Source organism: Rana temporaria, unplaced genomic scaffold (assembly GCF_905171775.1).
Source record: "Rana temporaria unplaced genomic scaffold, aRanTem1.1, whole genome shotgun sequence".
Taxonomy (NCBI): domain Eukaryota; kingdom Metazoa; phylum Chordata; class Amphibia; order Anura; family Ranidae; genus Rana; species Rana temporaria.
In genome coordinates, this window is record NW_024404500.1 from 98,557 (window position 1) to 109,505 (window position 10,949).

Here is a 10,949-nt window from a genome sequence, read left to right on the forward strand (position 1 = left end):
TATTCAGAGGGATCCATTGGCTTGAGCAGGTAGTGACTGGTCTCTCCTTCATAAATTGCTGAGCCTGTTCTTTGTGCTCTCTGTAGACAGCCAGGGCCGGCCCTAGACATTGGGGTAGATTCAGGTACATTTGCGCTTTTTTTACGGAGGCGCAAATTTACTGCGCTGCCCTTGATTCACGGAGCAGTAGCTCCGTAAATTGCGTGGGCGCACCGGCAAAATGCCCGGCATAAGCGCGCGCAATTTAAATGATCCCCGTAGGGGGCGGGAATCATTTAAATTAGGCGCGTTCCCGCGCCGATCGTAGAGCCCATGTTCCGTCGGGAAACTTTCCCGACGTGCATTGCGGCAAATGACGTCGCAAGGACGTCATTTGCTTCAAAGTGAACGTGAATGGCGTCCAGCGCCATTCACGAATCACTTACGCAAACTACGTAAATTTGAAATTTTGCGACGCGGGAACGACGGGTATACGTAACATTGGCTGCCCCTGCTAATAGCAGGAGCAGCCTTACGCGAAAACCGCCGTAGGGAAACGACGTAAACTGCGTACGCATGGCTCGCGCAACGTTGTGAATCGGTGTTAGTATGCAATTTGCATACTATACGCTGAGCACAACGGGAACGCCACCTAGCGGCCATCGCAAGAATGCAGCCTAAGATATGCGGGCATAAGAGCCTTATGCTGCGCATATCTTAGGCTGCAGTCGGCGTAACGAGGTTCCTGAATCAGGAGCATTCGTTACGCTGGGGCAAGTAAGCAATTGCGCTGCGTAACTATGGTTACACAGGCGCAATTGCTTCTTGAATCCAGGCCTATGTGATTTACAATCCGCCGGTGCAATTTTGAGAGGCTAGTGCAGTATACACAAAGCACTTACCTCGAAACTTGCACCGGCGGATCGTAACTCCCCCGGCGGAATTAAAATTCCGCGGCTAGGGGGAGTGTACAATTTAAATCAGGCGCGTTCCCGCGCCGATTTAACTGCGCATGCGCCGCCGGCTAAATTTCCCAGTGCGAATGCTCCAAATGACGTCGCTAGGACGTCATTGTTTTCGGCGGCAACGTCAATTGTGGCCATCCGTATTCCAGACCGACTTACGCAAACGACGTAAAAATTTGAAACTCGGCGCGGGAACGACGGCCATACTTAACATTAGCTACCCCTCATATAGCAGGGGTAACTATCCGCCGGAAAAAGCCGAACGCAAACGGCGTAAAAAAAAGCGACGGGCGGGCGTTAGTTTCTGAATCGGCGGTTCTCCTCATTTGCATATGCAACGTGTAAAAAAAAGCGACGACACCTAGCGGCCGGCGGGAGATTACAGCCTAAGATACGACGGTGTAAGTCACTTACACCAGTCGGATCTAAGGGAGATCTATGCAGAACTGACTCTTATGAATCAGTCGCATAGCTCCGACCGTCGGATCTCAGAGATATGACGGCGGATCTCTTTGTGAATCTGGCCCCTCGTCTATATGCAAAAGGATATGACATACCACCATGTTACCGCTTCCCCATCATGGCACGCACCCTAGGGCATCCATGGGTGCAGTGTGTGCCAGCACAGTGGGCCCCCCACCCCTCAGGGCCTGTATGCAGTGAACACGTTGAACCCGTGGATGATATGCCACTGGCATAGGGCTGTATAGGGGTAGGCTAGGGCAATATATGGACAGGCTAGTGTTGTACATGGACAGGGTAGAGTAGTATATGAGCAGGCTAGTGTCCATCAGTGCCACCTCATCAGTGCCCATCAGTGCAGCCTATTAGTGTCCATCAATGCCACCTCATCAGTGTCCATTAATGCAATCTATCAGTGCCACATAATCCGTGCCCACAAGTTCAGTCTATCAGTGTCCATCAGTGCCCATAAGTGCAGCCTATCAGTGCCACCTCATTAGTGCCCACCAGTGCAGCCTGTGTCCATCAGTGCCCCCTCATCAGTGCCCATAAATGCAGCCTATCAGTGCCTATAAGTGCAGCCTATCAGTGCCCATCCGTGCCACCTCATTAGTGCCCATAATTGCCACCTCATCAGTACCCATCAGTGCAGCCTATCAGTGCCCGTCAATGCAGCCTTCTTAGTGCCCACCAGTGCAGCCTATCAGTGCCCATCAGTGCCACCTCATCAGTGCCCACCAGTGCAGCCTATCAGTGCCACCTCATCAGTGCAGCCTATCAGTGTATCTCAGTGCCATCTCATTAGTGTCCATTAGTGCAGCCTATCAGTGCCACATCATCATTGCTCAATGCTCATCAGTGCCCACCGGTTCAGCCTATCAGTGTACATCATTGCCACCTCATCAGTGCCCACCAGTGCAGCCTGTGTCAATCCATACCACCTCATTAGTGCCCATAAGTGCCACCTCATCCGTGCCCATCAATGCAGCCATGTCAAACAATTCATACAGCCAGTTTAATTGCACATTGCACTGGGGAGAAGCCGAAGGAGCTACCTGCCAGCCAACTCGCTTCCCTTCTGATCTGCTCCGGGGATCTCAGCACTGCTGCTCTCTTTGGACTCCCTTACTTAGCGGCACCGGCAGCCTCGATCTTCTCCTTACCATACATTGGGGCGGGGCCTGAGAGTCAGCAGCGCTCCCAGCCCCTCCACCTCCCCTGCACCCTGAGCCTCGATCTTCTCCTGACCATACATTGGGGCGGGGCCTGAGAGTCAGCAGCGCTCCCAGCCCCTCCACCTCCCCTGCACCCTGTGAACTACAGCTGCCCCAGTGTTAGTGGCATTGTGGGGCAGCATGGGCTCCAGGGGCAGTTGTTTTTGACCCCAAAACAGTGACCAGGGGATTTGCCCCGTATTAAAGACGGCTCTGGCCCCTCTTAAAGTGCTGATGGGGTCCCATGGACCCAGAGGGATCCGAGGTAGGAGTGACCATGTAGACAGCAGTCTGTTCCCTTGATGAGGACGAGATCTCTAGGAAATGCTTACAAGAGCTGCAGACAGAGACGAAGCAATAATACTGGCAGCATGTGGATGTGGCCCCTCACTTCTGTCATCTTATAATAAGGGTTGAGGGGCCACTTTAGCATGACCTAAGTGTGCAGCTTAACAAGGAGTGAGGGCCAAACAAATGAGGTCCAGAATGGGGGGGGGGGGTCTGACTGAGCACCCACTAAGTATCACAGTGAGGGATTAGCCTCTTTCCTGCACTCTGATTGGACAATCTCTTTACTCATTGAAGACACATTGTAACAAGTTACACTGAGGAGAGATAAAAAATATTTTATGGGTCTTTTACTTATTGGATATAACCCCGCCCACATCGGGACAACCCATGAAAACAGGAAGCACAGGGTGGCAAATATGGTACTGAGGGAGCAGAAGGGCATTTGTTAGAGGCTCCAGCCTATTGGCTGTGGGTGGTTTCTGGAATTGAAGCACAGAGACCCGGGTTGGATTCCCACCAAACTGCTGGGAATTTATATACAACGCTCCAGCTGTGATGGCGTCCCATGACCAGAACTACTGCGCTGTCTAAGGGCCATGACCAGAACTCCTGCGCTGTCTAAGGGCCATGACCAGAACTCGTCATAAAGAATAATGTAGACATAAGAGGGTATAAGTACACTTTATTAGACATTTTACATCTTATGTTCAATAAACGTTCCCAACGATGGAGAACCTGCAGAAGGAGAAAAGAAGGAAGTCATTAAAACATTAATTATCAGGGTACAAACACTGCACTACTGCTATGTCCGAGCTACTCGGGTGACTTATAGAAGCCCAATCACACTACATATAATCTTTTATGATACCTCGGTACATCGCATGAAGCCACCTGTAGAGGGTCCAAGCCAGCATCTCTGAAAACCATATATCAGAACTTCTGGTGACCCCATTATGGCTCCTCAGGAGACCCTATATCAGGACTTCTGGAGACCCTATATCAGCACCTCTGGAGACGCTATTATGACACCTCTGGAGACCTCATACTGGCACCTCTGGAAACACCATTATGCACCCCTGGAGAGCCTGTTTCAGTCCCTCTTTGCCTCCATTTTGGCACCCCTGGAGACCCTATATCAGGACATCTGGTGACCCCCTTATGGCATCTCTGGAGACCCTATATCAGGACTTCTGGTGGTTAGGTCAACTCTAGAGAACCTATAGCAGCACCTCTTTTACCTCATTATGGCACCTCTGGAGACCCCATTACAGACCCAATATCATGACTGCTGGTGACACCATTATGGTACCTCTGGAGACCCTATATCTACATCTCTGGAGACCCTATTACAGGCCCTAGATAAGGACTTCTGGTAATACCATTATGGCACATCTGGAGACCCTAAATCAGGACCTATAGTGACCACATTATGACACCCCTGGAGACACTATATGAGGACATTTTTGACCTCATGATGGCATCTCTGGAGACCCTATATCAGAACCTCTGGAGACCCCATTACAGACCCTATATCAAGACTGCTGGTGACACCATTATGGCACCTCTGGAGACCCTATATCAGCACCACTAGAGATCCCATTACAGCACCTGTGGAGACCCTATATCAAGACTTCTGGTGACACCATTATGGCACCTCTGGAGATTCAATGTCATCACCTCTAGTGACCTTATTATTGCACCTCTGGAGACCCTATATCAGCACTTCTAGTGACCCCATTAGAGCACTTTTGGAGATCCTACTACAACATTTATGGAAACCCTATATGAAGACTTATAATGACCCAATTGTGGCACTTCTGGAGACCCTGTATCAGCACTTCCGGAGACCCAATTACAACACCTATGGAGACCCTATATCAGGACATCTGGTGAACCCATTATGGCACCTCTGCAAAACCTATATCAGCACCTCTATGACCCCATTATGGCACCTCTGGAACCTATATCAGAAATTCTAGAGACCCCATTACAGCACCTATGGAGACCCTTTATCAGGATTTCTGGTGACCCCATTATTGCACTTCTGGAGACCCTATATTAGCACCCCTGAAGACCCCATTATGGCAGCTCTGGAGACCTCATATCAGCACCTCTGGACACCCCATTATGGCACCTCTGGAGTACCTATATAAGCATTTTTCGAGGCCCCATTACAGCACCTATGGGGATCCTATAGGTGAGCCCATTATGACACCTCTGGATATCCTACATGAAAACCTCTACTGACCCCATTATGACACCTCTAGTTACCTCATTATAGCACCTCTGAAGACCCCATATCAGCACCTCTGTAGACCATATTATAGCACCTCTTGGCCCCTACTACCAGAACTTCTGAAGTCCCTATAAAAGCATATATAGAGAACACCTACATCACCTCTGGAGACAGCATTGTATCACCCCTGGAGTACCCCAACCAGCACTTCTGGAGATCCAATAACAGCATATATGGTAAACCCGTACTGACACTTTTGGAGACATCATACAAGCACTGCACTACTGCTATGTCAGAGCTTTTTTGGGGAAAATCAACGCTACCTCTAATATAAAAAAAAAATCAATGCAAAAACAATTAATATTGCACTCACTCACGTGCAAACAGTAAAAAAAAAGCATATCCATAAGTCTCCAGCAGGTGGCAGACTTCCAGGTGGACGATGATGAGACAGCAAGGGGGTTAGCTGGAGACTTATGGATAAGCAAGGCTGCCCCCTGCTGGAGACTTATGAATATGCGTTTTGATACAGTTTACAAGTGAGTGAAATATTAATTGTTTCTTCTGTACATTTTTAATACATGTTTTATAAATGCTACACTGAGATATAAGAGCTTTTCTCTCTTTCTTTTCCTTTTTGCTATTACACTGATTGGATGCTAATTGATTGGATAATCTTAAGCTGATTGTACCATGTATGGTGATCGACAATCTAACATGACATCGCAGTGATACCTACACCTCTGGAGACCCAATACCAGTACCACTGGAGACCCCAAACTGGCACTGCTGGAAACACCATATCAGCGCCTCTGGAAGCCCTATCCTGGAGTCTTCATAATAGCACCTCTAAAGACCCTAGAGCAGCACTTCTGGAGACACCTCAACAACTCTGGAGACCCCCATATTGGAAAAAATGGCACCTATGAAGATCCCGTACCAGCAACTATGGAATCCATACAGACACCATATGGCACCATAGAAATCCCATAACAGCCCCTCTAGGAACTCTATACTGACAACTCTGGAGACTCCATAATTGCACCTCTGAGGACCCTATTATAGTACTTCTGGAGACCCCATATCAGTACATCAGGATGGCCATAATAGCACCTCTGGGGACCTCATATCAGCACCTATAGTGACCCCATAAATCAGAACTTCCAAAGACCCTATAACTGCGGCAATAGAGACCTAATAATGGCACCTTTGAAGTTCCTATAACAGCATATCTTGACACTTCTGGGGACCTCATATTTACACCTTTGTAGACACCATTTGGCATTTCTAGAAACCCTATAGTAGCTCCTCTGGAGCACACATTGATACCACTTAAGAACTTAAATTTACACTTAGAGAGACCTCTTATAGAGACTCTTTGGAGACCTTATTCCGACACCTCTGGAAAACCCATCACAATACTGACACCTTTAAAGACCCCACACAATCATGTCTGAAAACCCAGTACATACAATACTAGAGACTGTGTACTGACACTTCTGTAGACACCAAAAAAGCACATCTAGAGACCCCAAATTGAAACCTCTGGAGAGCCTATATCAGTACCCCTGGAAACCCCATGATGGCCCCTCTGGAGGCCCCATATAAGCAGATCTGACAACCCCTTATTGGCAACTCTGGAGACCACATAATGCTCATAATGACACCTTTTAAGAGACCCCATTATGGCACCTCTGGAGACCCCAAATCAGCATCTCTCGAGACTCTATACAGACAACTGTAGAGCCAGTATAACGGCACCTCTGAAGACCCCATGCCAGCACCACAGGAGACCCCAAAAAAGCACCTCGAGAGACCCCAAAATTTAACTTCTGGAGACCTCATATATTATCCCTGGAAACCATATACCAACAAGTGTAGAAACTCTATAATGGCACCTCTGGAGACCCCATAACAGCCCCACTGAAGACCCAATAATGACAACTCTTCAGACCCTGCATCAACATGTTTGGAGACCCCATGCTTATAGTGAAATATATAAAAACTGTAAACTGAAGTGTTGCACCACTGCCAAGAGGTCCAGATACAACTTTATTTCAATAAAGGTCAGGGGGACAATTCAGTGGGTAGACAACACATTTTGGTGGACTAAAAATTACCCCTTTATAAGGGCTTGATTGGAAATATTGTGAAGGGACTAGAAGTGAACTGGACTGTGACAGGATTCACTTTGGGTGGGGGGTTTGTGGAACTCAGCTTATCCTGGAGAGCTCTGGAAACTCTGTGTCCAGCTTCCCCGGACCCCTCTTATGTGTAGATCATATTAGTGTCTCTAATAGAAGCACAGGAGGAATAAAAACCCCACTCTGATCTGTGCTAGTCAGATTTAATGTTGTATATATGTATATATTTTGTGTTGTCTCATGCTGTTGTGGACTCTTTGCTGTGATGGTTTGGGGTGTGACTGTATTCTATTGTTCTATTGTGGCTGTCTGCCTCAACTATTATGGGATGTGTAAGTGTGTTTGCTGCGAGGAAAGAGGGAGGGGAATTCCTCCAGCAGCCCCCCCTGCTGATAAGACTGTTTACTGAAGAGAAGTTTGAACACACCTGACCTGTGTGTCCATTGTCATTGGACAGTTTAACCCGCCCTGAATCCAAAGGTGGGGGGGCGAGAGTCTCTGAGTTATTTATCTGTTGTGTCCATGTGTGATAATAAATCAGTTTGTTGTTTACCCCTCTACACTGTGTTGCGGCTGGTGACTGGGTGGGCTGGTTCTGGTTAGTGGATAGTGCTGGTTCTGGACAGAGGAAGCATTGATGGCGGACATAGTCCTGTTTGAGGATAAGGGTTCGTCACATGGACCTTTAATGGTATCTCTTCCAGTGTGAATATTGTGTAGTACAGCAAAGAGATAAAATGATCACATTCAACTTACCTTCAGGTAACACCTTCATCACTGGCAGAGACTAGGGATGTAGGTATCATTATTCCTCACATTTTGAGGCTCCCACACGGGACGGGTGGCACATGATCTGCTCCAGGCTGATCCTCCTGAATTTATCATGTAGGTAGTCTCACTCAGATGCTGCACATAGTGGTGGTGTTATGGCTGTCAGCCATATTGTGCGAAACTAGAAATACAAATTGTAATGTGTCACATGGGAAGACTGAGAGACTCACACAGGACAATTTATAGAGCACTTACCGAATAAAAACTCAACAGGTCCTTCACACGAAGTGCATATTACAGATCAACTCAATGGTCATTTTGCAGCTGAGGGAAGGAGAATCCTGAGCACATCATCAGTCAGATGTACAGTAGATACAATGTGTAGCGTTCCCGCCAAATATACGAGTGCCCTGATATTGTAAAGTCGCCTATGAAGGCTTTTTTGGCAGATCTCAGGAATAGCTGCAAGCTGGTGGGTCCATAAATATGGATTGTGACCAAGGGGGACTCTTTAATTTTAGGAGCAGCAGGGTGCTTCCAAATAAAGAGTCACACTTGGGAAAAAAGGGGAAACTCAAGGACCAGCTTAGCAATCAGATGATGTTTTACAACCCTTTAATTTGCTACCGCCAGGCCTTGACTAGCGTTTATTGCTGGTGCCTTATGGGTGTAGAAGGAAACTCATGGGTGTAGAAGGAACCTGAAGGACCAGCTTACCAATCAGATGAGGTTTTACAACCCTTTATTTTCTACCTCTAAGCCTTGACCAACAGTTTTTGCTGGTGCCTCATGGACAGAAGGAAACCCATGGACAGAAGGAAACTCATGGACAGAAGGAAACTCATGGGTGTAGAAGGAAACTCATGCGTGTAGAAGGAAACTCATGGGTGTAGAAGGAAACTCATGGGTGTAGAAGGAACTTGAATGACCAACTTACCAATCAGATGAGGTTTTACAACCCTTAATTTGCTACCGCCAGGCCTTGGCCAGCAGTTTTTGCTGGTACCTCATGGACAGAAGGAAACTCATGGGTGAAGAAGGAAACTCATGGGTGTAGAAGGAAACTCATGGGTGAAGAAGGAAACTCATGGGTGTAGAAGGAAACTCATAGGTGAAGAAGGAAACTCATAGGTGAAGAAGGAAACTCATGGGTGTAGAAGGAACTTGAATGACCAACTTACCAATCAGATGTGGTTTTACAACCCTTTATTTTCTACCTCCAAGCCTTGACCAACAGTTTTTGCTGGTGCCTCATGGACAGAAGGAAACCCATGGACAGAAGGAAACTCATGGACAGAAGGAAACTCATGGGTGTAGAAGGAAACTCATGCGTGTAGAAGGAAACTCATGCGTGTAGAAAGAAAACTCATGGGTGAAAAAGGAAACTCATGGGTGTAGAAGGAACCTGAAGGACCAGCTTACCAATCAGATGAGGTTTTACAACCCTTAATTTGCTACCGCCAGGCCTTGGCCAGCGGTTTTTGCTGGTGCCTCATGGACAGAAGGAAACTCATGGGTGTAGAAGGAACCTGAAGGACCAGCTCACCAATGAGATGAGGTTTTAGAACCCTTAATTTGCTACCGCCAAGCCTTGGCCATCGTTTTTTTCTGGTGCCTCATACACATCAGATTGTCATCTAACCCAGCCATATCTGGTTGAACTGGAAGATGCCAATCTAATGTGCGTCCATTGAAACCCAAAGCTGGCTGTACTATGGCCATCATCCTGCCAAGGTTTTCTGGCACCGAAACAAATGTACAATATCCATTATCACATACCAGATCCACCACAAACTCAATGATAACTTGAGCACAATTTCCGCTAATTATACGGGAAGTTCTGCAGAGCCGCACAGTAAAATCACCTTTAGATAGGTGTATTTTTTTATTCTAAAATAAAATATAAAAAATCAGTTTTTACTGACCTGTGACCACACACACCTCCGTTCCGATCCCTGGCCTCCATCAGTCGCCTCCATCAGTGTAGTCTTGGTGCAGAACGCCCTTCTGTATAATAGCACTGAAGCCTCCTGTGAGTCAAGAGTCATGTGACTTCTGCCACCATGCAGGTCATGTGATCTTCCCAGCTATTTGTTCAATTTTTTTCACCTCATTTTATAATATTTTTCAATTCTCTATATGGAGAGATGTGACAGGGGTCACTTTGGGTGGGGGGTTTGTACAACTCAGCTTGCCGTGGAAAGCTCTGGAGGCTCCTTGTCCAGCTTCCCCAGGCCCCTCTTATGTGTACGTCACCCTGTGTCTCTTATAGGGGCACAGGATGAATGAGAACCCCCACCATGATCTGTGCTAGTCACACTCAATGTTGTATATATGTATATATTGTGTGTTGTCTCATGCTGTTGTGTACTATTTGCTGTGATGGTTTGGGGTGTGACTGTATTCCATTGTTCTATTGTGGCTGTCTGCCTTAACCATTATGGGATGTGTAGGTGTCTTGCTGTGGAGTAAAGAGGGAGGGGGGATTCCTCCAGCAGCCCCCTGCGGATAAGACTGTTTACTGACGAGAAGTTTGAACATGCCTGACCATGTGTCCATTGTCATTGGACAGTTTGACCCGCCCTGTTTTCCAAGGGGGGGGGGGAGTGTTTTGAAGTGAGATATCTGTGTAACATGTGTGAAAATAAAGGACTGTTGAGGTGTTGTCTGGTGACTCGGGGGGGGGGGGGGGGGTGAGAGTCTTGGATGGTGCTGGTTCTGGACAGAGGAAGCATTGACGGCAGACCAAGTTTTGTTTGAGGACGAGGGTTCGTCACAAGAGGCATCAATGCATCTGCTTTTCAGAGGACAGGTCCACTTTTATGTATTATCTCAAACAACTATGTCGGCGTTTAAAAATGTAAATCATAACTTTTTTTTTTTTTTA